The 26,393-nt window shown below is 52.0% G+C and overlaps 1 long non-coding RNA gene across 1 annotated transcript in view; it reads left to right on the top strand.

The window, feature by feature from the left end:
- Positions 1 to 18,812, top strand: part of LOC147113746 (uncharacterized) — a 119,105-nt gene extending 100,293 nt beyond the window's left edge. Inside the window, exon 3 of the long non-coding RNA XR_015079265.1 lies at positions 18,672 to 18,812. This is a non-coding gene — a long non-coding RNA (uncharacterized LOC147113746). The remainder of the gene's footprint in view (positions 1 to 18,671) is intronic.
- Positions 18,813 to 26,393: the final 7,581 nt, after the last annotated feature.

The following is a 26,393-nucleotide window of genomic DNA, read 5'->3' as shown; positions in this document are numbered from 1 at the left end:
GGTGTGTGTGATGGGTTGATTCGGGGTGAGTGTGATGTGATTCGGGGTGTGTGTAATGTGGTGATTCGGGGTGTGTGTGATGGGGTGATTCGGGGTGTGTGTGATGTGGTGATTCGGGGTGTGTGTGATGTGGTGATTCGGGGTGTGTGTGATGGGGTGATTCGGGGTGTGTGTGATGTGATTCGGGGTGTGTGTGATGTGGTGATTCGGGGTGTGTGTGATGTGATTCGGGGTGTGTGTGCTGTGATTCGGGGTGTGTGTGATGTGGTGATTTGGGGTGTGTGTGATGTGATTCGGGGTGTGTGTGATGTGATTCGGGGTGTGTGTTATGTGGTGATTCGGGGTGTGTGTGATGTGGAGATTCAGGGTGTGTGTGATGTGATTCGGGTTGTGTGTGATGTGGTGATTCGGGGTGTGTGAGGGGTAATGCGCGGTGTGTGTGATGTGATTCGGGGTGTGTGTGATGTGGTGATTTGAGGTGTGTGTGATGTGATTCGGGGTGTGTGTGATGTGATTCGGGGTGTGTGTTATGTGGTGATTTAGGGTGTGTGTGTTGTGGTGATTCGGGGTGTGTGTAATGTGGTGATTCGGGGTGTGTGTGATGTGGTGATTCGGGTTGTGTGTGAGGGGTGATTCGGGGTGTGTGTGATGTGATTCGGGGTGTGTGTGATGTGATTCGGGGTGTGTGTGATGTGGTGATTCGGGGTGTGTGCGATGTGGTTATTCAGGTTGTGTGATGTGATGATTCAGGTTGTGTGTGATGTGGTGATTCGGGTTGTGTGTGAGGGGTGATTCAGGGTGTGTGTGATGTGGTGATTCGGGGTGTGTGATGTGATTCGGGTTGTGTTTGATGTGGTGATTCGGGGTGTGTGTGATGTGATTCGGGGTGTGTGTGCTGTGATTCGGGTTGTGTGTGATGTGGTGATTCGGGGTGTGTGTAATGTGGTGCTTCGGGGTGTGTGTGAGATGTGGTGATTCGGGTTGTGTGTGAGGGGTGATTCGGGGTGTGTGTGATGTGATTTGGGGTGTGTGTGATGTGATTCGATGTGTGTGTGCTGTGATTCGGGATGTGTGATGTGATTCTGGGTGTGTGTGAGGGGTGATTCGGGGTGCGCGTGATGTGGTGATTCGGGGTGTGTGTGATGTGGGGATTCAGGGTGTGTGTGATGGGGTGATTCGGGGTGTGTGTGATGGGGTGATTCGGGGTGTGTGTGATGGGGTGATTCGGCGTGTGTGTGATGTGATTCGGGGTGTGTGTGATGGGGTGATTCGGGGTGTGTGTGATGGGGTGATTCGGCGTGTGTGTGATGTGATTCGGGGTGTGTGTGATGGGGTGATTCGGGGTCATAGAGTCATAGAGTCATAGAGTAATACAGCATGGATAGAGGCCCTTCGGCCCATCGTGTCCATGCCGGCCATCAAGCCCTGTCTAATCTAATCCCATATTCCAGCATTTGGCCCGTAGCCTTGTATGCTATGGCATTTCAAATGCTCATCCAAATGCTTCTTAAATGTTGTGAGGGTTTCTGCCTCCACAACCCTTTCAGGCAGTGAGTTCCAGACTCCAACCACCCTCTGGGTGAAAAAGTTCTTTCTCAAATCCCCTCTAAACCTCCCGCCCTTTACCTTGAATCTATGCCCCCTAGTTATTGACCCCTCTACTAAGGGGAAAAGCTCCTCAGCATCCATCCTATCTATGCCCCTCACAATTTTGTACACCTCAATCATGTCCCCCCTCAGCCTCCTCTGCTCCAAGGAAAACAAACCCAATCTGCCCAGTCTCTCTTCATAGCTGAAGCGCTCCAGCCCTGGTAACATCCTGGTGAACCTCCTCTGCACCCTCTCTAACGCGATCACATCCTTCCTGTAGTGTGGCGACCAGAACTGCACACAATATTCCAGCTGTGGCCTAACCAGTGTTTTATACAGCTCCATCATAACCTCCTTGCTCTTATATTCTATGCCTCGGCTAATGAAGGCAAGTATCCCATATGCCTTTTTTACCACCTTATCCACCTGTTCCGCCGCCTTCAGGGATCTGTGTACCTGCACACCCAGATCCCTCTGACCCTCCGTCTTGCCTAGGGTCTTTCCCTTCATTGTGTATTCCCTTGCCTTGTTAGACCCCCCAAAGTGCATCACCTCGCACTTTTCCGGGTTAAATTCCATTTGCCACTGTTCCGCCCATCTGACCAACCCATCTATATCGTTCTGCAGACTGAGGCTACCCTCCTCGCTATTTACCACCCTACCAATTTTAGTATCATCCGCGAATTTACTGATCATACCCTTTACATTCATATCCAAGTCATTAATGTAGACCACAAACAGCAAGGGACCCAGCACCGATCCCTGTGGTACCCCACTGGCCACAGGTTTCCAGTCACAAAAACAACCTTCGACCATCACCCTCTGCCTTCTGCCACTAAGCCAGTTTTGTATCCAATGTGCCAAGGCACCCTGGATTCCATGGGCTCTTACCTTCTTGACCAGTCTCCTGTGCGGGACTTTATCGAAGGCCTTACTGAAATCCATGTATACCACATCCACTGCGTTACCCTCATCCACACACCTAGTCACCCCCTCAAAAAATTCAATCAAATTAGTCAGACATGATCTTCCCTTGACAAAGCCATGTTGACTATCCCTGATTAATCCTTGCCTCTCCAAGTGGAGACAAATTTTGTCCCTCAGGATTTTTTCCAGTAATTTTCCTACCACTGATGTTAGGCTCACTGGCCTGTAGTTCCCCGGTTTTTCCCTACTACCCTTCTTGAATAATGGTACTACATTAGCGGTTCTCCAGTCCTCTGGCACATCCCCTGTGGCCAGAGAGGTCCTGAATATATGTGTTAGAGCCCCCGCAATCTCCTCCTTTGCCTCACACAGCAGCCTGGGGTACATTTCATCCGGGCCTGGGGATTTATCCATTTTTAGGCCAGCTAAAACCGCCAATACCTCCTCCCTCTCGATGTTAATATGTTCGAGCATATCACAGTCCCCCCGCCCTATTTCTATGTCTACATCGTCCTTCTCCATAGTGAAAACAGATGCAAAAAATTCATTTAGAACCCCTCCTACATCTTCCGGCTCCACACACAGATTGCCACTTTTGTCCCTAATGGGCCCTATTTTTTCCCTAGTTATCCTTTTACCCTTAATATACTTATAAAACATCTTCGGATTTTCCTTTATTTTGCTCGCCAGTGTTATTTCATGGCCCCTCCTTGATCTCCTAATTTCTTTTTTAAGTATCCCCCTGCACTTTTGGTACTCCTCTAGGGCTTCCTCCGTCTTTAGCCTTTTGTATCTACCAAAAGCCCTCCTTTTTTTCCTAATCCATTCCCGTATATCCCCTGACATCCACGGTTCCCTGTGGTTTTTGGAACCACTCTTGACATTTATGGGAACATGTTGCCCTTGTATGATCTCAATCTCCCTTCTGAAAGCCTCCCATTGCTCCGATGCGGATTTTCCTACAAGTAGCTGATCCCAGTCCATTTTGGCCAGATCCTGCCTTATCCTATTAAAATCGGCCTTCCCCCAATTTAGAACCTTTATTTCCGGCCCATCCCTGTCCTTTTCCATGACCACCTTAAATCTTACCATATTATGGTCACTATCACCAAAGTGCTCACCTACTAGCACTTTTTCCACTGTGTGTGTGATGTGGTGTGTGTGGTGTGATGTGGTGATTCGGGGTGTGTGTGATGTGGTGATTCCGGGTGTGTGTGATGTGGTGATTCGGGGTGCGTGTGATGTGGTGATTTGGTGTGTGTGTGATGTGGTGATTCGGGGTGTGTGTGATGGGGTGATTCGGGGTGTGTGTGAAGGGGTGATTCGGGGTGTGTGTGATGGGGTGATTCGGGGTGTGTGTGATGGGGTGATTCGGGGTGTGTGTGATGGGGTGATTCATTTGTGTGAGAGGTGATTCGGGGTGTGTGTGATGTGATTCGGGGTGTGTGAGGGGTGATTCGGGTTGTGTGTGATGTGCTGATTCGGGGTGTGTGTGATGGGGTGATTCAGGGTGTGTGTGATGTGATTCGGGGTGTGTGCGATGGGGAGATTCGGGGTGCGTGTGATGTGATTTGGGTTGTGTGTGATGTGGTGATTTGGGGTGTGTGTGTTGGGGTTATTCGGGGTGGATGTGATGTGATGTGATGATTCGGGGTGTGTGTGATGGGGTGATTCGAGGTGTGTGTGATGGGGTGATTCGGGGTGTGTGTGATGTGATTCGGGGTGTGTGTGATGGGGTGATTCGGGGTGTGTGTGATGTGATTTGGGGTGTGTGATGTGATTCGAGGTGTGTGTGCTGTGATTCGAGGTTTGTGTGCTGTGATTCTGGGTGTGTGTGAGTGGTGATTCGGGGGGTGTGTGATGTGGGGATTCGGGGTGTGTGTGATGTGGTGATTCGGGGAATGTGTGATGTGGTGATTCCAGGTGTGTGTGATGGGGTGATTTGGGGTGTGTGTGATGGGGTGATTTGGGGTGTGTGTGATGGGGTGATTCGGGGTGTGTGTGATGTGATTCGGGGTGTGTGTGATGGGTTGATTCGGGGTGTGTGTGATGTGATTCGGGGTGTGTGTGATGGGGTGATTCGGGGTGTGTGTGATGGGTGATTCGGGTTGTGTGTGATGTGGTGATTCGGGATGTGTGGGCAGCACGGTGACATAGTGGTTAGCACTGTTGCCTCACAGCGCCAGGGACCCGGGTTCGAATCCAGCCTCGGGTGACTGTCTGTGTGGAGTTTGCACAATCTCCCCGTGTTTGCGTGGGTTTCCTCCGGGTGCTCCGGTTTCCTCCCACAGTCCAAAGATGTGCGGGTTAGGTTGATTGGCTATGATAAATTGACCCTTAGTGTTAGGGGGATTAAATACGTGGGGTTACGGGGATAGGGTGGGATATGTGTTGGTGTAGGGGTTACGGGGATAGGGTGTGATATGTGTTGGTGTAGGGGTTACGGGGATCGGGTGGGATATGTGTTGGTGCAGGCTCGATGGGCCGAAATGGCCTCTATCTGCATTGTGGGGTTTCTGTGATTTCTGTGATCTGTGTGTGATGTGTTTCATTTGTGTGAGAGGTGATTCGGGTTGTGTGTGATGTGGTGATTCGGGGTGTGTGTGATGGGGTGATTCGGGGTGTGTGTGATGTGATTCGGGGTGTGTGTGATGGGGTGATTCGGGGTGCGTGTGATGTGGTGATTTGGGTTGTGTGTGATGTGGTGATTCGGGGTGTATGTGATGTGATGTGATGAGTCGGGGTGTGTGTGATGGGGTGATTCGAGGTGTGTGTGATGTGATTCGGGGTGTGTGTGATGGGGTGATTCGGGGTGTATGTGATGTGATGTGATGAGTCGGGGTGTGTGTGATGGGGTGATTCGAGGTGTGTGTGATGTGATTCGGGGTGTGTGTGAGGGGTGATTCGGGGTGTGTGATGTGATTCGGGGTGTGGGTGATGTGATTCGAGGTGTGTGATGGGTGATTCGGGGTGTGTGTGATGTGATTCGGGGTGTGTGTGATGTGGTGATTCGGGGTGTGTGTTATGTGGTGATTCAGGGTGTGTGTTGTGGTGATTCGGTGTGTGTGTAATGTGGTGATTCGGGGTGTGTGTGATGTGGTGATTCGGGTTGTGTGTGAGGGGTGATTTGGGGTGTGTGTGATGTGATTCGGGGTGTGTTTGATGTGATTCGGGGTGTGTGTGAGGGGAGATTCGGGGTGTGTGTGATGTGATTCGGGGTGTGTGTGATGTGATTCGGGGTGTGTGTGATGTGGATTCGGGGTGTGTGTGATGTGATTCGGGGTGTGTGTGTGATGTGGTGATTCGGGGTGTGTGTGATGTGGTGATTCGGGGTGCGTGTGATGTGATTCAGGACATGTGAGGGGTGATTCAGGGTGTGTGTGATGTGATTCGGGTTGTGTGTGATGTGGTGATTCGGGGTGTGTGTGATGTGGTGATTCGGGTTGTGTGTAATGTGGGGATTCGGGGTGTGTGTAACGTGGTGATGTGGGGTGTGTGTGATGTGGTGATTCGGGTTGTGTGTGATGTGATTCGGGGTGTGTGTGAGGGGAGATTCGGGGTGTGTGTGATGTGATTCGGGGTGTGTGTGATGTGATTCGGGGTGTGTGTGATGTGGTGATTCGGGGTGTGTGTTATGTGGTGATTCAGGGTGTGTGTTGTGGTGATTCAGGGTGTGTGTTATGTGATGATTCAGGGTGTGTGATGTGATTCGGGGTGTGTGTAATGTGATTCGGGGTGTGTGTGATGTGGTGATTCGGGGTGTGTTTGAAGGGTGATTTGGGGTGTGTGTGATGTGATTCGGGTTGTGTGTGATGTGATTCGGGGTGTGTGTGATGTGATTCGGGGTGTGTTTGATGTGATTCGGGGTGTGTGTCATGTGATTCGGGGTGTGTGTGATGTGGTGATTCGGGGTGTGTGTGATGTGGTGATTCAGGTTGTGTGATGTGATTCAGGTTGTGTGATGTGATTCAGGTTGTGTGTGATGTGGTGATTCGGGGTGTGTGTGATGTGGTGATTCCGGGTGTGTGTGATGTGGTGATTCGGGGTGCGTGTGATGTGGTGATTTGGTGTGTGTGTGATGTGGTGATTCGGGGTGTGTGTGATGGGGTGATTCGGGGTGTGTGTGATGGGGTGATTCGGGGTGTGTGTGATGGGGTGATTCGGGGTGTGTGTGATGGGGTGATTCGGGGTGTGTGTGATGGGGTGATTCATTTGTGTGAGAGGTGATTCGGGGTGTGTGTGATGTGATTCGGGGTGTGTGAGGGGTGATTCGGGTTGTGTGTGATGTGCTGATTCGGGGTGTGTGTGATGGGGTGATTCAGGGTGTGTGTGATGTGATTCGGGGTGTGTGCGATGGGGAGATTCGGGGTGCGTGTGATGTGATTTGGGTTGTGTGTGATGTGGTGATTTGGGGTGTGTGTGTTGGGGTTATTCGGGGTGGATGTGATGTGATGTGATGATTCGGGGTGTGTGTGATGGGGTGATTCGAGGTGTGTGTGATGGGGTGATTCGGGGTGTGTGTGATGTGATTCGGGGTGTGTGTGATGGGGTGATTCGGGGTGTGTGTGATGTGATTTGGGGTGTGTGATGTGATTCGAGGTGTGTGTGCTGTGATTCGAGGTGTGTGTGCTGTGATTCGCGGTTTGTGTGCTGTGATTCTGGGTGTGTGTGAGTGGTGATTCGGGGGGTGTGTGATGTGGGGATTCGGGGTGTGTGTGATGTGGTGATTCGGGGAATGTGTGATGTGGTGATTCCAGGTGTGTGTGATGGGGTGATTTGGGGTGTGAGTGATGGGGTGATTCGGGGTGCGTGTGATGGGGTGATTCGGGGTGCGTGTGATGTGGTGATTCGGGGTGTGTGTGAGGGGTGATTTGGGGTGTGTGTGATGTGATTCGGGGTGTGTGTGATGGGGTGATTTGGGGTGTGTGTGATGAGGTGATTCGGGGTGTGAGTGATGGGGTGATTCGGGGTGTGTGTGAAGGGTGATTCATTTGTGTGAGAGGTGATTCGGGGTGTGTGTGAGGGGTGATTCGGGTTGTTTGTGATGTGATGATTCGGGGTGTGTGTGATGGGGTGATTCGAGGTGTGTGTGATGGGGTGATTCGGGGTGTGTGTGATGTAATTCGGGGTGTGTGTGAGGTGGTGATTCGGGTTGCGTGTGATGTGATTCGGGGTGTGTGTGATGTGGTGATTCGGGGTGTGTGTGATGTGGTGATTCGGGGTGTGTGTGATGTGATTCGGGGTGTGTGTGATGTGATTCGGGGTGTGTGTGAGGGGTGATTCGGGGTGTGTGAGGGGTGATTCGGGGTGTGTGTGATGTGATTCGGGGTGTGTGTGATGCGGTGATTCGGGGTGTGTGTGCTGTGATTCGGGGTGTGTGATGTGATGATTCGGCGTGTGTGTGATGTGATGATTTGGGGTGTGTGTGATGTGGTGATTCGGGTTGTGTGTGATGTGATTCGGGGTGTGTGTGATATGATTCGGGGTGTGTGTGAAGTGATTCGGGGTGTGTGAGGGATGATTCGGGGTGTGTGTGATGTGATACGGGGTGTGTGTGAAGTGATTCGGGGTGTGTGTGAGGGGTGATTCGGGGTGTGTGTGATGTGATTCGGGTTGTGTGTGATGTGATTCGGGTTGTGTGTGAGGGGTGATTCGGGGTGTGTGTGATGTGATTCGGGTTGTGTGAGGGGTGATTCGGGGTGTGTGTGAGGGGTGATTCGGGGTGTGTGTGATGTGATACGGGGTGTGTGTGAAGTGATTCGGGGTGTGTGTGAGGGGTGATTCGGGGTGTGTGTGATGTGATTCGGGGTGTGTGTGATGTGATTCGGGTTGTGTGTGATGTGATTCGGGTTGTGTGTGAGGGGTGATTCGGGGTGTGTGTGAAGTGATTCGGGGTGTGTGTGAGGGCTGATTCGGGGTGTGTGTGATGTGATTCGGGGTGTGGGTGAAGTGATTCGGGGTGTGTGAGGGGTGATTCGGGGTGTGTGTGATGTGATTCGGGGTGTGTGTGATGTGATTCGGGGTGTGTGTGATGTGGTGATTCGGGGTGTGTGTGATGTGCTGATTCGGGGTGTGTGTGATGGGATGATTCGGGGTGTGTGTGATGGGGTGATTCGGGGTGTGTGTGATGTGATTCGGGGTGTGTGATGTGGTGATTCGGGGTGTGTGTGATGTGATTCGGGGTGTGTGTGCTGTGATTCGGGGTGTGTGTGATGTGGTGATTCGGGGTGTGTGTGATGTGGTGATTCGGGTTGTGTGTGATGTGGTGATTCGGGGTGTGTGTAATGTGGTGATTCGGGGTGTGTGTGATGTGATTCGGGTTGTGTGTGAGGGGTGATTCGGAGTGTGTGAGATGTGATTTTGGGTGTGTGTGATGTGATTCGATGTGTGTGTGCTGTGATTCGGGATGTGTGATGTGACTCTGGGTGTGTGTGAGGGGTGATTCGGGGTGTGCGTGATGTAGTGATTCGGGGTGTGTGTGATGTGGGGATTCGGGGTGTGTGTGATGGGGTGATTTGGGGTGTGTGTGATGGGGTGATTCGGGGTGTGTGTGATGGGGTGATTTGGGGTGCGTGTGATGTGGTGATTCGGGGTGTGTGATGTGGTAATTCGGGGTGTGTGTGATGGGGTGATTCGGGGTGTGTGTGATGTGATTCGGGGTGTGTGTGATGGGTTGATTCGGGGTGTGTGTGATGTGATTCGGGGTGTGTGTGATGGGGTGATTCGGGGTGTGTGTGATGGGTGATTCGGGTTGTGTGTGATGTGGTGATTCGGGATGTGTGGGCAGCACAGTGACATAGTGGTTAGCACTGTTGCCTCACAGCGCCAGGGACCCGGGTTCGAATCCAGCCTCGGGTGACTGTCTGTGTGGAGTTTGCACAATCTCCCCGTGTTTGCGTGGGTTTCCTCCGGGTGCTCCGGTTTCCTCCCACAGTCCAAAGATGTGCGGGTTAGGTTGATTGGCTATGATAAATTGACCCTTAGTGTTAGGGGGATTAAATACGTGGGGTTACGGGGATAGGGTGGGATATGTGTTGGTGTAGGGGTTACGGGGATAGGGTGTGATATGTGTTGGTGTAGGGGTTACGGGGATCGGGTGGGATATGTGTTGGTGCAGGCTCGATGGGCCGAAATGGCCTCTATCTGCATTGTGGGGTTTCTGTGATTTCTGTGATCTGTGTGTGATGTGTTTCATTTGTGTGAGAGGTGATTCGGGTTGTGTGTGATGTGGTGATTCGGGGTGTGTGTGATGGGGTGATTCGGGGTGTGTGTGATGTGATTCGGGGTGTGTGTGATGGGGTGATTCGGGGTGCGTGTGATGTGGTGATTTGGGTTGTGTGTGATGTGGTGATTCGGGGTGTATGTGATGTGATGTGATGAGTCGGGGTGTGTGTGATGGGGTGATTCGAGGTGTGTGTGATGTGATTCGGGGTGTGTGTGATGGGGTGATTCGGGGTGTATGTGATGTGATGTGATGAGTCGGGGTGTGTGTGATGGGGTGATTCGAGGTGTGTGTGATGTGATTCGGGGTGTGTGTGAGGGGTGATTCGGGGTGTGTGATGTGATTCGGGGTGTGGGTGATGTGATTCGAGGTGTGTGATGGGTGATTCGGGGTGTGTGTGATGTGATTCGGGGTGTGTGTGATGTGGTGATTCGGGGTGTGTGTTATGTGGTGATTCAGGGTGTGTGTTGTGGTGATTCGGTGTGTGTGTAATGTGGTGATTCGGGGTGTGTGTGATGTGGTGATTCGGGTTGTGTGTGAGGGGTGATTTGGGGTGTGTGTGATGTGATTCGGGGTGTGTTTGATGTGATTCGGGGTGTGTGTGATGTGATTCGGGGTGTGTGTGATGTGGATTCGGGGTGTGTGTGATGTGATTCGGGGTGTGTGTGTGATGTGGTGATTCGGGGTGTGTGTGATGTGGTGATTCGGGGTGCGTGTGATGTGATTCAGGATATGTGAGGGGTGATTCAGGGTGTGTGTGATGTGATTCGGGTTGTGTGTGATGTGGTGATTCGGGGTGTGTGTGATGTGGTGATTCGGGTTGTGTGTAATGTGGGGATTCGGGGTGTGTGTAACGTGGTGATGTGGGGTGTGTGTGATGTGGTGATTCGGGTTGTGTGTGATGTGATTCGGGGTGTGTGTGAGGGGAGATTCGGGGTGTGTGTGATGTGATTCGGGGTGTGTGTGATGTGGTGATTCGGGGTGTGTGTGATGTGATTCGGGGTGTGTGTGATGTGGTGATTCGGGGTGTGTGTTATGTGGTGATTCAGGGTGTGTGTTGTGGTGATTCAGGGTGTGTGTTATGTGATGATTCAGGGTGTGTGATGTGATTCGGGGTGTGTGTAATGTGATTCGGGGTGTGTGTGATGTGGTGATTCGGGTTGTGTTTGAAGGGTGATTTGGGGTGTGTGTGATGTGATTCGGGTTGTGTGTGATGTGATTCGGGGTGTGTTTGATGTGATTCGGGGTGTGTGTGATGTGATTCGGGGTGTGTTTGATGTGATTCGGGGTGTGTGTCATGTGATTCGGGGTGTGTGTGATGTGGTGATTCGGGGTGTGTGTGATGTGGTGATTCAGGTTGTGTGATGTGATTCAGGTTGTGTGATGTGATTCAGGTTGTGTGTGATGTGGTGATTCGGGGTGTGTGTGATGTGGTGATTCGGGGTGCGTGTGATTTGGTGATTCAGTGTGTGTGTAATGTGGTGATTCGGGGTGTGTGTGATGTGGTGATTCGGGTTGTGTGTGAGGGGTGATTCGGGGTGAGTGTGATGTGGTGATTCAAGGTGTCTGTGATGTGATTCGGGGTGTGTGTCATGTGATTCGGGGTGTGTGTGCTGCGATTGCGGGTGTGTGTGATGTGGTGATTCGGGGTGTGTGTGATGTGGTGATTCGGGTTGTGTGTGATGTGGTGATTCGGGTTGTGTGTGATGTGGTGATTCGGGGTGTGTGTAATGTGATTCGGGGTGTGTGAGGGGTGATTCGGGGTGTGTGTGATGTGATTTGGGGTGTGTGTGATGTGATTCGAGGTGTGTGTGCTGTGATTCGAGGTGTGTGTGCTGTGATTCTGGGTGTGTGTGAGGGGTGATTCGGAGTGTGTGTGATGTGATTCGGGGTGTGTGTGATGTGGGGATTCGGGGTGTGTCTGATGGGGTGATTCGGGGTGTGTGTGATGGGGTGATTCGGGGTGTGTGTGATGGGGTGATTTGGGATGTGTGTGATGGGGTGATTCGGGGTGTTTGTGATGGGGTGATTCTGGGTGCGTGTGATGTGGTGATTCGGGGTGTGTGTGAGGGGTGATTCGGGGTGTGTGTGATGTGATTCGGGGTGTGTGTGATGGGGTGATTCGGGGTGTGTGTGATGGGGTGATTCGGGGTGTGAGTGATGGGGTGATTCGGGGCGTGTGTGATGGGGTGATTCGGGTTGTGTGTGATGTGATTCGGGATGTGTGTGATGTGATTCGGGGTGTGTGTGAAGGGTGATTCATTTGTGTGACAGGTGATTCGGGGTGTGTGTGAGGGGTGATTCGGGTTGTGTGTGATGTGGTGATTCGGGGTGTGTGTGTTGGGGTGATTCGGGTTGTATGTGATGTGATGTGATGATTCGGGGTGTGTGTGATGGGGTGATTCGAGGTGTGTGTGATGGGGTGATTCGGGGTGTGTGTGATGTAATTCGGGGTGTGTGTGATGTGGGGATTCGGGGTGTGTGTGATGTGCTGATTCGGGTTGCGTGTGATGTGATTCGGGGTGTGTGTGATGTGGTGATTCGGGGTGTGTGTGATGTGATGATTCGGGGTGTGTGTGATGTGGTGATTCGGAGTGTGTGTGATGTGGTGATTCGGGGTGTGTGTGATGTGATTCGGGCTGTGTGTGAGGGGTGATTCGGGGTGTGTGTGATGTGATTCGGGGTGTGGGTGATGTGATTCGAGGTGTGTGTTATGTGGTGATTCGGGGTGTGTGTGATGTGGTGATTCAGGGTGTGTGTGATGTGATTCGGGTTGTGTGTGATGTGATTCGGGGTGCGTGTGATGTGATTCGGGGTGTGTGTGATGTGGTTCGGGGTGTGTGTGATGTGGTGATTCGGGGTGTGTGTGATGTGGTGATTCAGGTTGTGTGATGTGGTGATTCAGGTTGTGTGTGATGTGATTCGGGGTGTGTGTGATGTGGTGATTCGGGGTGCGTGTGATTTGGTGATTCAGGGTGTGTGTAATGTGGTGATTCGGGGTGTGTGTGATGTGGTGATTCGGGTTGTGTGTGAGGGGTGATTCGGGGTGTGTGTAATGTGGTGATTCGGGGTGTGTGTGATGTGGTGATTCAGGGTGTGTGTGATGTGGTGATTCGGGTTGTGTGTGATGTGGTGATTCGGGGTGTGTGTCATGTGATTCGGGGTGTGTGTGTTGTGATTCGGGGTGTGTGTGATGTGGTGATTCGGGGTGTGTGTGATGTGGTGATTTGGGTTGTGTGTGAGGGGTGATTCGGGGTGTGTGTGATGTGATTTGGGGTGTGTGTGATGTGATTCGAGGTGTGTGTGCTGTGATTCGAGGTGTGTGTGCTGTGATTCGAGGTTTGTGTGCTGTGATTCTGGGTGTGTGTGAGGGGTGATTCGGGGTGTGTGTGATGTGGTGATTCGGGGTGTGTGTGATGTGGGGATTCGGGGTGTGTGTGATGTGGTGATTCGGGGAATGTGTGATGTGGTGATTCCGGGTGTGTGTGATGGGGTGTTTTGGGGTGTGAGTGATGGGGTGATTCGGGGTGTGTGTGATGGGGTGATTCGGGGTGCGTGTGATGTGGTGATTCGGAGTGTGTGTGATGTGGTGATTCGGGGTGTGTGTGAGGGGTGATTCGGGGTGTGTGTGATGTGATTCGGGGTGTGAGTGATGGGGTGATTCGGGGTGTGTGTGATGGGGTGATTCGGGTTGTGTGTGATGTGGTGATTCGGGGTGTGTGTGAAGGGTGATTCATTTGTGTGAGAGGTGATTCGGGGTGTGTGTGAGGGGTGATTCGGGTTGTTTGTGATGTGGTGATTCGGGGTGTGTGTGATGGGGTGATTCGGGGTGCGTGTGATGTGGTGATTTGGGTTGTGTGTGATGTGGTAATTCGGGGTGTGTGTGTTGGGGTGATTCGGGGTGTATGTGATGTGATGTGATGATTCGGGGTGTGTGTGATGGGGTGATTCGAGGTGTGTGTGATGGGGTGATTCGAGGTGTGTGTGATGGGGTGATTCGGGGTGTGTGTGATGTAATTCGGGGTGTGTGTGATGTGGTGATTCGGGTTGCGTGTGATGTGATTCGGGGTGTGTGTGATGTGGTGATTCGGGGTGTGTGTGAGGGGTGATTCGGGGTGTGTGTGATGTGATTCGGGGTGTGTGTGATGTGGTGATTCGGGGTGTGTGTGATGTGATTCGGGGTGTGTGATGTGATTCGGGGTGTGTGTGATGTGATGATTCGGCGTGTGTGTGATGTGGTGATTCGGGGTGTGTGTGATATGATTCGGGGTGTGTGTGAAGTGATTCGGGGTGTGTGAGGGATGATTCGGGGTGTGTGTGATGTGATTCGGGGTGTGTGTGAAGTGATTCGGGGTGTGTGTGAGGGGTGATTCGGGGTGTGTGTGATGTGATTCGGGGTGTGTGTGATGTGATTCGGGATGTGTGTGATGTGATTCGGGTTGTGTGTGATGTGATTCGGGGTGTGTGTGATGTGATTCGGGGTGTGTGTGAAGTGATTCGGGGTGTGTGTGAGGGCTGATTCGGGGTGTGTGTGATGTGATTCGGGCTGTGTGTGATGTGATTCGGGGTGTGTGTGATGTGGTGATTCTGGGTGTGTGTGATGTGATTCGGGCTGTGTGTGATGTGATTCGGGGTGTGTGTGATGTGGTGATTCGGGGTGTGTGTGATGTGCTGATTCGGGGTGTGTGTGATGTGATTCGGGGTGTGTGTGATGTGATTCGGGGTGTGTGTGATGTGGTGATTCGGGGTGTGTGTGATGTGGTGATTCGGGTTGTGTGTGATGTGGTGATTCGGGGTGTGTGTAATGTGGTGATTCGGGGTGTGTGTGATGTGATTCGGGTTGTGTGTGTGATGTGATTCGATGTGTGTGTGCTGTGATTCGGGATGTGTGATGTGACTCTGGGTGTGTGTGAGGGGTGATTCGGGATGTGCGTGATGTAGTGGTTCGGGGTGTGTGTGATGTGGGGATTCGGGGTGTGTGTGATGTGGGGATTCGGGGTGTGTGTGATGGGGTGATTTGGGGTGCGTGTGATGTGGGGATTCGGGGTGTGTGTGATGGGGTGATTTGGGGGGTGTGTGATGGGGTGATTCGGGGTGTGTGATGTGGTGATTTGGGGTATGTGTGATGGGGTGATTCGGGGTGTGTGTGATGGGGTGATTTGGGGTGCGTGTGATGTGGTGATTCGGGGTGTGTGATGTGGTGATTCGGGGTGTGTGTGATGTGATTCGGGGTGTGTGTGATGGGGTGATTCGGGGTGTGTGTGATGGGTGATTCGGGTTGTGTGTGATGTGGTGATTCGGGATGTGTGGGCAGCACGGTGGCATAGTGGTTAGCACTGTTGCCTCACAGCGCCAGGGACCCGGGTTCGAATCCGGCCTCGGGCGACTGTCTGTGTGGAGTTTGCACATTCTCCCCGTGTTTGCGTGGGTTTCCTCCGGGTGCTCCGGTTTCCTCCCACAGTCCAAAGATGTGCGGGTTAGGTTGATTGGCTATGATAAATTGACCCTTAGTGTTAGGGGGATTAAATACGTGGGGTTACGGGGATAGGGTGGGATATGTGTTGGTGTAGGGGTTACGGGGATCGGGTGGGATATGTGTCGGTGCAGGCTCGATGGGCCGAAATGGCCTCTATCTGCATTGTGGGTTTTCTGTGATTTCTGTGATCTGTGTGTGATGTGATTCATTTGTGTGAGAGGTGATTCGGGTTGTGTGTGATGTGGTGATTCGGGGTGTGTGTGATGGGGTGATTCGGGGTGTGTGTGATGTGATTCGGGGTGTATGTGATGTGATGAGTCGGGGTGTGTGTGATGGGTTGATTCGAGGTGTGTGTGATGTGATTCGGGGTGTGTGTGAGGGGTGATTCGGGGTGTGTGTGATGTGATTCGGGGTGTGTGTGATGTGATTCGGGGTGTGTGTGATGTGATTCGGGGTGTGTGTGATGTGGATTCGGGGTGTGTGTGATGTGATTCGGGGTGTGTGTGATGTGGTGATTTGGGGTGCGTGTGATGTGATTCAGGGTGTGTGAGGGGTGATTCAGGGTGTGTGTGATGTGATTCGGGTTGTGTGTGATGTGGTGAATCGGGGTGTGTGTGATGTGGTGATTCGGGTTGTGTGTAATGTGGGGATTCGGGGTGTGTGTAACGTGGTGATGTGGGGTGTGTGTGATGTGGTGATTCGGGTTGTGTGTGATGTGATTCGGGGTGTGTGTGAGGGGAGATTCGGGGTGTGTGTGATGTGATTCGGGGTGTGTGTGATGTGGTGATTCGGGGTGTGTGTGATGTGATTCGGGGTGTGTGTGATGTGATTCGGGGTGTGTGTGATGTGGTGATTCGGGGTGTGTGTTATGTGGTGATTCAGGGTGTGTGTTGTGGTGATTCAGGGTGTGTGTTATGTGGTGATTCAGGGTGTGTGATGTGATTCGGGGTGTGTGTAATGTGATTCGGGGTGTGTGTGATGTGGTGATTCGGGTTGTGTTTGAAGGGTGATTTGGGGTGTGTGTGATGTGATTCGGGTTGTGTGTGATGTGATTCGGGGTGTGTGTGATGTGATTCGGGGTGTGTTTGATGTGATTCGGGGTGTGTGTCATGTGATTCGGGGTGTGTGTGATGTGGTGATTCGGGGTGTGTGATGTGGTGATTCAGGTTGTGTGATGTGATTCAGGTTGTGTGATGTGATTCAGGTTGTGTGTGATGTGGTGATTCGGGGTGTGTGTGATGTGGTGATTCGGGGTGCGTGTGATTTGGTGATTCAGGGTGTGTGTAATGTGGTGATTTGGGGTGTGTGTGATGTGGTGAATCGGGTTGTGTGTGAGGGGTGATTCGGGGTGAGTGTGATGTGGTGATTCGGGGTGTGTGTGATGTGATTCGGGGTGTGTGTCATGTGATTCGGGGTGTGTGTGCTGTGATTGCGGGTGTGTGTGATGTGGTGATTCGGGGTGTGTGTGATGTGGTGATTCGGGTTGTGTGTGATGTGGTGATTCGGGTTGTGTGTGATGTGATTCGGGGTGTGTGTAATGTGATTCAGGGTGTGTGAGGGGTGATTCGGGGTGTGTGTGATGTGATTTGGGGTGTGTGTGATGTGATTCGAGGTGTGTGTGCTGTGATTCGAGGTGTGTGTGCTGTGATTCTGGGTGTGTGTGAGGGGTGATTCGGGGTGTGTGTGATGTGATTCGGGGTGTGTGTGATGTGGTGATTCGGGGTGTGTGTGATGGGGTGATTCGGGGTGTGTGTGATGTGATTCGGGGTGTGTGTGATGGGGTGATTCGGGGTGTGTGTGATGGGGTGATTCGGGGTGTGTGTGATGGGGTGATTCGGGGTGTTTGTGATGGGGTGATTCTGGGTGCGTGTGATGTGGTGATTCGGGGTGTGTGTGAGGGGTGATTCGGGGTGTGTGTGATGTGATTCGGGGTGTGTGTGATGGGGTGATTCGGGGTGTGTGTGATGGGGTGATTCGGGGTGTGTGTGATGGGGTGATTCGGGGCGTGTGTGATGGGGTGATTCGGGTTGTGTATGATGTGGTGATTCGGGATGTGTGTGATGTGATTCGGGGTGTGTGTGAAGGGTGATTCATTTGTGTGAGAGGTGATTCGGGGTGTGTGTGAGGGGTGATTCGGGTTGTGTGTGATGTGGTGATTCGGGGTGCGTGTGATGGGGTGATTCGGGGTGCGTCTGATGTGGTGATTTGGGTTGTGTGTGATGTGGTGATTCGGGGTGTGTGTGTTGGGGTGATTCGGGTTGTATGTGATGTGATGTGATGATTCGGGGTGTGTGTGATGGGGTGATTCGAGGTGTGTGTGATGGGGTGATTCGGGGTGTGTGTGATGTAATTCGGGGTGTGTGTGATGTGGTGATTCGGGGTGTGTGTGATGTGGTGATTCGGGGTGTGTGTGATGTGGTGATTCGGAGTGTGTGTGATGTGGTGATTCGGGGTGTGTGTGATGTGATTCGGGCTGTGTGTGAGGGGTGATTCGGGGTGTGTGTGATGTGCTGATTCGGGTTGCGTGTGATGTGATTCGGGGTGTGTGTGATGTGGTGATTCGGGGTGTGTGTGATGTGGTGATTCGGGGTGTGTGTGATGTGATTCGGGCTGTGTGTGAGGGGTGATTCGGGGTGTGTGTGATGTGATTCGGGGTGTGGGTGATGTGATTCGAGGTGTGTGTTATGTGGTGATTCGGGGTGTGTGTGATGTGGTGATTCAGGGTGTGTGTGATGTGATTCGGGTTGTGTGTGATGTGATTCGGGGTGTGTGTGATGTGATTCGGGGTGTGTGTGATGTGATTCGGGGTGTGTGTGATGTGGTGATTCGGGGTGTGTGTTATGTGGTGATTCAGGGTGTGGTGGTGATTCGGGGTGTGTGTGATGTGGTGATTCGGGTTGTGTGTGATGTGATTCGGGGTGTGTTTGATGTGATTCGGGGTGTGTGTGATGTGATTCGGGGTGTGTGTGATGTGGTGATTCAGGTTGTGTGATGTGGTACATAGATACATAGATACATAGAAGATAGGAGCAGGAGTAGGCCATTCGGCCCTTCGTGCCTGCTCCGCCATTCGATGAGATCATGGCTGATCCTTTAATTCAGTATCCCGTCCCCGCCTTCTCTCCGTAACCCTTAACCCCTTTTGCCCGTAGAAATATATCTAATTCCCTCTTAAATATATTTAATGAGCTGGCGTACACTGCCCTCTGTGGCAATGAGTTCCACAGGTTCACCACTCTCTGAGTGAAGAAATTCCCCCTCATCTCTGTCCTAAATGGTTTAGCCCTTATCCTTAAATTATGTCCTCTAGTTCTGTTCTCACCCGCCAAGGGAAACATTCCTTCTGCATCCAGTCTGTCTAGACCTGTCAGAATTTTATACACTTCTATGAGGTCCCCTCTCAATCTTCTAAACTCCAGTGTGTACATCCCTAAACTACATAGTCTCTCCTCATAGGTCATTCCCGCCATTCCTGGTATCAGCCTGGTGAATCGCCGCTGCACCCCCTCCATGGCAAGAACATCCTTCCTCAGATGAGGCGACCAAAACTGTACACAGTACTCGAGGTGTGGTCTCACCAGTGCCCTGTACAGCTGCAGCAAGGTATCCCTGTTCCTGTATTCTAACCCTTTTGCTATGAAGGCCAGCATACCGTTTGCCTTCTTGACCGCCTGTTGCACCTGCATGCTCGCCTTCAGTGACTGGTGTACAAGAACACCCAGGTCTCTCTGTACTTCCCCCTCTCCCAATCTATTGCCATTTAAATAATAATTTGCCCTCCCGTTCCTGCACCCAAGGTGGATAACTTCGCACTTGTCCACATTATAGTGCATCTGCCATTTATCCGCCCAATCGCCCAGTCTGTCCAAATCGCTCTGGAGCTTCCTGGTCTCTTCCTCTGAGCCCACCCCCCCTCCTAGTTTAGTGTCGTCTGCAAATTTGGAAATGCTGCATCCGACTCCCTGATCCAGGTCATTAATGTAAATTGTGAACAGCTGGGGGCCCAGGACAGATCCCTGTGGTACCCCACTTGTTACTGCCTGCCATTCAGAAAATGAGCCGTTTATTCCAACTCTCTGTTTTCTATCTGACAGCCAGTTCCCTATCCACGCCAAAACTTTCCCCTTTATCCCATGAGCCTCAATTTTCCATGCTAATCTTTTATGTGGGACCTTATCGAAGGCCTTTTGGAAGTCCAGGTACACCACATCTACTGGCTCTCCCCCATCTATTCTACCAGTTACTCCCTCAAAAAATTCCAATAGATTAGTCAAGCACGATTTACCCTTTGTAAATCCATGTTGACTCTGTCCTATCCTGTCCCCATTTGCTAAGTGCTCCGCTATTTCATCCTTAATGATGGACTCCAGCATTTTGCCCACAACTGATGTAAGGCTTACAGGTCTGTAATTACCTGCTTTTTCCCTACCCCCCTTTTTGAATAGTGGGGTAACGTTAGCTACCCTCCAATCCATCGGCACTGTTCCCGAGTCTAATGAATTCTGAAAAATCATCCTTAGTGCATCCGCTATCTCTAGGGCCACCTCCTTCAGTACCCTAGGATGCATGTTATCAGGCCCTGGGGATTTGTCCACCTTCAATCCCTTTAGCTTCCTTAACACCATATCCTTAGAGATATTGATTTGCGTCAGTTCCTCCTTTGCCAATGTCCCTATTTTTCCCGATATCCCAGGGAGGTTTTTTGTGTCTTCCTTCGTAAAGACTGACCCAAAGTATGCATTTAGTTGATCTGCCATTTCCTTATTTCCCATTATATATTCCCCCGTATCTGACTGCAATGGACCAACTTTGGTTTTCACCAGTCTTTTCCTTTTGATATATTTATAAAAGCTTTTGGAGTTAGTTTTTATATTTTCCGCCAGCTTGTTTTCGTAAGCTATTTTGCCCCTCTTGATCATGCCCTTTGCCCTCCTTTGCTCTATCTTAAACTGTTCCCAATCTTCCGCTCTGGTGATTCAGGTTGTGTGTGATGTGGTGATTCGGGGTGTGTGTGATGTGGTGATTCGGGGTGCGTGTGATTTGGTGATTCAGGGTGTGTGTAATGTGGTGATTCGGGGTGTGTGTGATGTGGTGATTCGGGTTGTGTGTGAGGGGTGATTCGGGGTGTGTGTGATGTGGTGATTCAGGGTGTGTGTGATGTGGTGATTCGGGTTGTGTGTGATGTGGTGATTCGGGGTGTGTGTCATGTGATTCGGGGTGTGTGTACTGTGATTCGGGGTGTGTGTGATGTGGTGATTCGGGGTGTGTGTGATGTGGTGATTCGGGTTGTGTGTGAGGGGTGATTCAGGGTGTGTGTGATGTGATTTGGGGTGTGTGTGATGTGATTCGAGGTGTGTATGCTGTGATTCGAGGTGTGTGTGCTGTGATTCGAGGTTTGTGTGCTGTGATTCTGGGTGTGTGTGAGGGGTGATTCGGGGTGTGTGTGATGTGGTGATTCGGGGTGTGTGTGATGTGGGGATTCGGGGTGTGTGTGATGTGGGGATTCGGGGTGTGTGTGATGTGGTGATTCGGGGAATGTGTGATGTGGTGATTCCGGGTGTGTGTGATGGGGTGATTCGGGGTGTGTGTGATGGGGTGATTCGGGGTGCGTGTGATGTGGTGATTCGGAGTGTGTGTGATGTGGTGATTCGGGGTGTGTGTGAGGGGTGATTCGGGGTGTGTGTGATGTGGTGATTCGGGGTGTGTGTGAAGGGTGATTCATTTGTGTGAGAGGTGATTCGGGGTGTGTGTGAGGGGTGATTCGGGTTGTTTGTGATGTGGTGATTCGGGGTGTGTGTGATGGGGTGATTCGGGGTGCGTGTGATGTGATTTGGGTTGTGTGTGATGTGATTCGGGGTGTGTGTGATGTGGTGATTCGGGGTGTGTGTGATGTGGTGATTCGGGTTGTGTGTGATGTGGTGATTCGGGGTGTGTGTAATGTGGTGATTCGGGGTGTGTGTGATGTGATTCGGGTTGTGTGTGATGTGATTCGGGGTGTGTTTGATGTGATTCGGGGTGTGTGTCATGTGATTCGGGGTGTGTGTGATGTGGTGATTCGGGGTGTGTGTGATGTGGTGATTCAGGTTGTGTGATGTGATTCGGGGTGTGTGTGATGTGATTCGGGGTGTGTGTGATGTGATTCGGGGTGTGTGTGAAGTGATTCGGGGTGTGTGTGAAGTGATTCGGGGTGTGTGTGAAGTGATTCGGGGTGTGTGTGAAGTGATTCGGGGTGTGTGAGGGGTGATTCGGGGTGTGTGTGATGTGATTCGGGGTGTGTGAGGGGTGATTCGGGGTGTGTGTGATGTGGTGATACGGGGTGTGTGTGATGTGATTCGGGGTATGTGTGATGTGATTCGGGGTGTGTGTGATGTGATTCGGGGTGTGTGTGATGTGGTGATACGGGGTGTGTGTGATGTGATTCGGGGTGTGTGTGATGTGGTGATTCGGGGTGTGTGTGATGTGCTGATTCGGGGTGTGTGTGATGGGGTGATTCGGGGTGTGTGTGATGGGGTGATTCGGGGTGTGTGAGATGTGATTCGGGGTGTGTGTGATGTGATTCGATGTGTGTGTGCTGTGATTCGGGATGTGTGATGTGACTCTGGGTGTGTGTGAGGGGTGATTCGGGATGTGCGTGATGTAGTGGTTCGGGGTGTGTGTGATGTGGGGATTCGGGGTGTGTGTGATGGGGTGATTTGGGGTGCGTGTGATGTGGGGATTCGGGGTGTGTGTGATGGGGTGATTTGGGGTGTGTGTGATGGGGTGATTCGGGGTGTGTGATGTGGTGATTTGGGGTATGTGTGATGGGGTGATTCGGGGTGTGTGTGATGGGGTGATTTGGGGTGCGTATGATGTGGTGATTCGGGGTGTGTGATGTGGTGATTCGGGGTGTGTGTGATGTGATTCGGGGTGTGTGTGATGGGGTGATTCGGGGTGTGTGTGATGGGTGATTCGGGTTGTGTGTGATGTGGTGATTCGGGATGTGTGGGCAGCACGGTGGCATAGTGGTTAGCACTGTTGCCTCACAGCGCCAGGGACCCGGGTTCGAATCCGGCCTCGGGCGACTGTCTGTGTGGAGTTTGCACATTCTCCCCGTGTTTGCGTGGGTTTCCTCCGGGTGCTCCGGTTTCCTCCCACAGTCCAAAGATGTGCGGGTTAGGTTGATTGGCTATGATAAATTGACCCTTAGTGTTAGGGGGATTAAATACGTGGGGTTACGGGGATAGGGTGGGATATGTGTTGGTGTAGGGGTTACGGGGATCGGGTGGGATATGTGTCGGTGCAGGCTCGATGGGCCGAAATGGCCTCTATCTGCATTGTGGGTTTTCTGTGATTTCTGTGATCTGTGTGTGATGTGATTCATTTGTGTGAGAGGTGATTCGGGTTGTGTGTGATGTGGTGATTCGGGGTGTGTGTGATGGGGTGATTCGGGGTGTGTGTGATGTGATTCGGGGTGTATGTGATGTGGTGATTCGGGGTGTGTGTGAGGGGTGATTCGGGGTGTGTGTGATGTGATTCGGGGTGTGTGTGATGTGATTCGGGGTGTGTGTGATGTGGATTCGGGGTGTGTGTGATGTGATTCGGGGTGTGTGTGATGTGGTGATTCGGGGTGCGTGTGATGTGATTCAGGGTGTGTGAGGGGTGATTCAGGGTGTGTGTGAATTGATTCGGGTTGTGTGTGATGTGGTGAATCGGGGTGTGTGTGATGTGGTGATTCGGGTTGTGTGTAATGTGGGGATTCGGGGTGTGTGTAACGTGGTGATGTGGGGTGTGTGTGATGTGGTGATTCGGGTTGTGTGTGATGTGATTCAGGGTGTGTGTGAGGGGAGATTCGGGGTGTGTGTGATGTGATTCGGGGTGTGTGTGATGTGGTGATTCGGGGTGTGTGTGATGTGATTCGGGGTGTGTGTGATGTGATTCGGGGTGTGTGTGATGTGGTGATTCGGGGTGTGTGTTATGTGGTGATTCAGGGTGTGTGTTGTGGTGATTCAGGGTGTGTGTTATGTGGTGATTCAGGGTGTGTGATGTGATTCGGGGTGTGTGTAATGTGATTCGGGGTGTGTGTGATGTGGTGATTCGGGTTGTGTTTGAAGGGTGATTTGGGGTGTGTGTGATGTGATTCGGGTTGTGTGTGATGTGATTCGGGGTGTGTGTGATGTGATTCGGGGTGTGTTTGATGTGATTCGGGGTGTGTGTCATGTGATTCGGGGTGTGTGTGATGTGCTGATTCGGGGTGTGTGTGATGGGATGATTCGGGGTGTGTGTGATGGGGTGATTCGGGGTGTGTGTGATGTGATTCGGGGTGTGTGATGTGGTGATTCGGGGTGTGTGTGATGTGATTCGGGGTGTGTGTGCTGTGATTCGGGGTGTGTGTGATGTGGTGATTCGGGGTGTGTGTGATGTGGTGATTCGGGTTGTGTGTGATGTGGTGATTCGGGGTGTGTGTAATGTGGTGATTCGGGGTGTGTGTGATGTGATTCGGGTTGTGTGTGAGGGGTGATTCGGGGTGTGTGAGATGTGATTTGGGGTGTGTGTGATGTGATTCGATGTGTGTGTGCTGTGATTCGGGATGTGTGATGTGACTCTGGGTGTGTGTGAGGGGTGATTCGGGGTGTGCGTGATGTAGTGATTCGGGGTGTGTGTGATGTGGGGATTCGGGGTGTGTGTGATGGGGTGATTTGGGGTGTGTGTGATGGGGTGATTCGGGGTGTGTGTGATGGGGTGATTTGGGGTGCGTGTGATGTGGTGATTCGGGGTGTGTGATGTGGTGATTCGGGGTGTGTGTGATGTGATTCGGGGTGTGTGTGATGGGGTGATTCGGGGTGTGTGTGATGTGATTCGGGGTGTGTGTGATGGGTTGATTCGGGGTGTGTGTGATGTGATTCGGGGTGTGTGTGATGGGGTGATTCGGGGTGTGTGTGATGGGTGATTCGGGTTGTGTGTGATGTGGTGATTCGGGATGTGTGGGCAGCACGGTGACATAGTGGTTAGCACTGTTGCCTCACAGCGCCAGGGACCCGGGTTCGAATCCAGCCTCGGGTGACTGTCTGTGTGGAGTTTGCACAATCTCCCCGTGTTTGCGTGGGTTTCCTCCGGGTGCTCCGGTTTCCTCCCACAGTCCAAAGATGTGCGGGTTAGGTTGATTGGCTATGATAAATTGACCCTTAGTGTTAGGGGGATTAAATACGTGGGGTTACGGGGATAGGGTGGGATATGTGTTGGTGTAGGGGTTACGGGGATCGGGTGGGATATGTGTTGGTGCAGGCTCGATGGGCCGAAATGGCCTCTATCTGCATTGTGGGGTTTCTGTGATTTCTGTGATCTGTGTGTGATGTGTTTCATTTGTGTGAGAGGTGATTCGGGTTGTGTGTGATGTGGTGATTCGGGGTGTGTGTGATGGGGTGATTCGGGGTGTGTGTGATGTGATTCGGGGTGTGTGTGATGGGGTGATTCGGGGTGCGTGTGATGTGGTGATTTGGGTTGTGTGTGATGTGGTGATTCGGGGTGGATGTGATGTGATGAGTCGGGGTGTGTGTGATGGGGTGATTCGAGGTGTGTGTGATGTGATTCGGGGTGTGTGTGATGGGGTGATTCGGGGTGTATGTGATGTGATGTGATGAGTCGGGGTGTGTGTGATGGGGTGATTCGAGGTGTGTGTGATGTGATTCGGGGTGTGTGTGAGGGGTGATTCGGGGTGTGTGATGTGATTCGGGGTGTGGGTGATGTGATTCGAGGTGTGTGATGGGTGATTCGGGGTGTGTGTGATGTGATTCGGGGTGTGTGTGATGTGGTGATTCGGGGTGTGTGTTATGTGGTGATTCAGGGTGTGTGTTGTGGTGATTCGGTGTGTGTGTAATGTGGTGATTCGGGGTGTGTGTGATGTGGTGATTCGGGTTGTGTGTGAGGGGTGATTTGGGGTGTGTGTGATGTGATTCGGGGTGTGTTTGATGTGATTCGGGGTGTGTGTGATGTGATTCGGGGTGTGTGTGATGTGGATTCGGGGTGTGTGTGATGTGATTCGGGGTGTGTGTGTGATGTGGTGATTCGGGGTGTGTGTGATGTGGTGATTCGGGGTGCGTGTGATGTGATTCAGGATATGTGAGGGGTGATTCAGGGTGTGTGTGATGTGATTCGGGTTGTGTGTGATGTGGTGATTCGGGGTGTGTGTGATGTGGTGATTCGGGTTGTGTGTAATGTGGGGATTCGGGGTGTGTGTAACGTGGTGATGTGGGGTGTGTGTGATGTGGTGATTCGGGTTGTGTGTGATGTGATTCGGGGTGTGTGTGAGGGGAGATTCGGGGTGTGTGTGATGTGATTCGGGGTGTGTGTGATGTGGTGATTCGGGGTGTGTGTGATGTGATTCGGGGTGTGTGTGATGTGGTGATTCGGGGTGTGTGTTATGTGGTGATTCAGGGTGTGTGTTGTGGTGATTCAGGGTGTGTGTTATGTGATGATTCAGGGTGTGTGATGTGATTCGGGGTGTGTGTAATGTGATTCGGGGTGTGTGTGATGTGGTGATTCGGGTTGTGTTTGAAGGGTGATTTGGGGTGTGTGTGATGTGATTCGGGTTGTGTGTGATGTGATTCGGGGTGTGTTTGATGTGATTCGGGGTGTGTGTGATGTGATTCGGGGTGTGTTTGATGTGATTCGGGGTGTGTGTCATGTGATTCGGGGTGTGTGTGATGTGGTGATTCGGGGTGTGTGTGATGTGGTGATTCAGGTTGTGTGATGTGATTCAGGTTGTGTGATGTGATTCAGGTTGTGTGTGATGTGGTGATTCGGGGTGTGTGTGATGTGGTGATTCGGGGTGCGTGTGATTTGGTGATTCAGTGTGTGTGTAATGTGGTGATTCGGGGTGTGTGTGATGTGGTGATTCGGGTTGTGTGTGAGGGGTGATTCGGGGTGAGTGTGATGTGGTGATTCGGGGTGTCTGTGATGTGATTCGGGGTGTGTGTCATGTGATTCGGGGTGTGTGTGCTGTGATTGCGGGTGTGTGTGATGTGGTGATTCGGGGTGTGTGTGATGTGGTGATTCGGGTTGTGTGTGATGTGGTGATTCGGGTTGTGTGTGATGTGGTGATTCGGGGTGTGTGTAATGTGATTCGGGGTGTGTGAGGGGTGATTCGGGGTGTGTGTGATGTGATTTGGGGTGTGTGTGATGTGATTCGAGGTGTGTGTGCTG

Source organism: Somniosus microcephalus, chromosome 8 (genome assembly GCF_052327205.1).
Source record: "Somniosus microcephalus isolate GS21.2 chromosome 8, FLI_Smic_1.0, whole genome shotgun sequence".
NCBI lineage: Eukaryota > Metazoa > Chordata > Chondrichthyes > Squaliformes > Somniosidae > Somniosus > Somniosus microcephalus.
This window is presented reverse-complemented; position numbering and strand designations above follow the sequence as displayed.